The following is a 3,109-nucleotide window of genomic DNA, read 5'->3' on the forward strand; positions in this document are numbered from 1 at the left end:
AAATAAAATAGAAACAGTTGATGAATTCTTGGAGATTATCATTTTAATTTCATATTTTGTGTGTGTGGGGGGGGGGGATGCGAAGATTTTTCACCATCTCCCGAACCAATTTCTCGAAGAGGGAATTGTTTGAAATGTTAGTGTAGAAGAAAATTAACTAATGATACATAAAATCAAACCTCTGCTTACATTGATTGATTCAACAAATATTTACCGAGTACTTCCTATGTGCCAGGCTCTGTTCTAGCATCTGAAATACCGTGAACCCAACAGACATTCCAGGCTCCATGGGGACTTAGTTTTCATCAAAGAGAGCTCAACAGTAAACAAAGAAATACAGAACATGTCGTGTGGGGGTTAGTACAATCAAAAAGAAAAAAGCAGGGGAAGCTATAGAAAGTGACACCAAGGTCAAGTAGGGAGGACACTTTGCATGGGAGGGGTCGAAGGAGCCCTTCTACAATAAGGTGACATTGGAACTTGGGCTTGCACGAGGGGAGTTGAGCACCTCTAGGAAGAGAGAACTGTGAGTACAAAGGCCCCGCTGAGGCTGTCTAGGCTCTATTGCAAAGGAAGAGTAAATTCTGTATCAGTTTGATGATATTCCAGGACACAAGCATAAACCGTTAACTTGTAACGTCTACGTGAAGCAAAGAGCACAAATACTCCCAGAGGAGAAACCACAAGGAAACCACCAGTTCAAATGCTTCCAAATCCCAGCGCTCCCCAAAGGATCAAACCCAACTTCCCTGAGTTTCCTTAGATTCTTAGGTTAAATGGAACCGTGCAGGTCCTCTGGTTTGATCCCCCCCACTCTTGCCTGACACCTGCTTACGTGGTCCCTAACTAACAGGGATCCCGTCTGTGTTAGGACACCTCACCCTCTGCTCCTTCCAGAGAGGGCTGACTCCGGCCCTTTGCAAGTCTATACTCACACTGAATAAAACTCGTTTCTCTGTTTCCTGTGTCGGGCTGAGCTTGCCCGGCAGCAGAAGAAGCCAGAAGGCTTCCCTCTTCTTTTTTTCTCACTGTGCAAGTGGCCTCTTGAAGCAGGAATTTTGCGTATGTTCTAGGACCTGTGGGCTACACTGACCGCCTTAATGGATATACAGCGAGTGCCGTATCTAGAAAGGAATTCGTTCGTGGTCATGAAAGTGACCTCACTTTCATAAAAACTCCTCAGGCACAGGGTGGTTTCTAAGCCTCGTCCTCACACCAAGGGAACCGCGTATCCCTCTCAAAGTCTTTCAACCAATGGAAATGGAGTGGTGCAGCCAACCGAAAGCCCTCAGCGTCTTAGGGCTCCTTCGACCTCTCATTCCTTACTTGGTTGGCAGTTATGCTGAATCAAAATCAATTGCTTAGGGACAACATAAAGGAAAACAAATCTGGGCCACATAATCAGTTACAAGCGGATCTGAGTAAACAATACAGTGCACTTGCCGAGGGCAAATCCCATTTGGCTGGAGAATGAATAGCAGCAGCTAACCTTTTCTGAGTACGTGCTCTGTGCCTAACACTGTTCCGGGTGCTGTGCATCTAGTAACTCCTTTAACCCCACAGGGAATCCATGGGGTGGGCAGGGCTACCCCCACTGTGTGGATGAAGAAACTGAGAACTGGGAACAAGGAGGCAACCAGGTCACAGATAAGCAGCTAGGCAGTGGGGGAGACAGAGTTTGAACTCGGGCAATCTGGCCCCAGAGTCAGCGTTTTCATCTCCAAACTACGCTCCCGCTACTTGTAAGAATAGACGTCCTAGTGGGGCGCCTGGGGGGCTCAGTGGGTGGAGCATCCAACTTCAGCTCAGGTCATGATCTCACAGTCGGTGTGTTCGGTGTGTTCGAGCCCCGCCTCAGGCTGGCTGCTGTCAACACAGAGCCCGCTTCAGATCCTCTGTCCTCCTCTCTCTCTTTGTCCCTCCCCCGGTTGCACTCTCTCTCAAAAATAAATAATTTTAAAAATTAAAAAAACAAACAATGGCACCAATAGCATGTTCTTAGACACACTGTACTATTTATTTTTTAATACTTTTTAAGAGAGAGAGAGAGAGAATCTTAAGCAGGCTCCGTCCTCAGTGCAGACCCCGACGCGGGGCTCGTTCTCATGATTGTGAGATAGTGACCTGAGCTGAAATCTACAGTGAGACGCTCAACCAACGAGCCACCCAAGCACGGCTACACTGTTTTAAATTCACTTGAGATGGGCAATCGCAGAATAATACTTTAGCCCCCCGCCAAAAAAAAGTTACAAGGAATGAATAGACTTGGATTCAAATCTCAGTGCTGCCCCTCAGTAGATTCTTTTTTTTTTTTTTTAATGTTTATTTTTGAGAGAGTGTGGGCGGGGCAGGGGCAGAGAGAGGGGGGACAGAGGATAGAAAATGGGCTCTGCACTGACAGCCAAGAGCCCTATTCGAAGCTGGAAGTCAGGAACCCTGAGATCGCCACCTGAGCCGCTGAATGGATTGTGCCACCCAGGCGCCCCCCTCAGGAGATTCTTGATAAGTCACTGAATTTCTCTGAGCCTCAGACTTACCAGCTGTGAAATGGATGTAATAATGTCTTCATTGGATGGAGAGAATTTAGGGAAAAACAATACACCCAGTGGCTGGTACAGAGCTTTCACTTGGGTGCTAACCAAAACAAAACAACACATTTCCTTTAGTCCTCCTTTGTTTAACAATAAACTAAGTGTCCATTTGGGGCGCCTGGGTGGCTCAGTTGGTTGAGCATTAAGCATCCCACTTCAACTCAGGTCATGATCTCACGGTTCGTGAGTTCGAGCCCTGCATCGGACTCTGTGCTGACAGCTCAGAGCCTGGAGCCTGCTTCGGATTCTGTGTCTCCCTCTCTCTCTGCCCCTCCCCTGCTCATGCTCTCTCTCTCTCTCTTTGTCTCTCTCTCTGTCAAAAATAGATAAAACATTTAAAAAATTTTTTTAATAATAATAAACTAAGTGCCCAATTCTAGCCAAAACTGCGAGTCAAAGAAAATCATAGACACAGGCATGTTACAAGACAGCACTAGAATCCAAATCACTATAAATTGTTGTCTGTTTATTCTAGGTGTGGAGCAAGGCACTATTAGGCACTATTAGCAAGGTTAGGG

The sequence above is a fragment of the Panthera tigris genome, chromosome B4, assembly GCF_018350195.1.
Source record: "Panthera tigris isolate Pti1 chromosome B4, P.tigris_Pti1_mat1.1, whole genome shotgun sequence".
Lineage (NCBI taxonomy): Eukaryota > Metazoa > Chordata > Mammalia > Carnivora > Felidae > Panthera > Panthera tigris.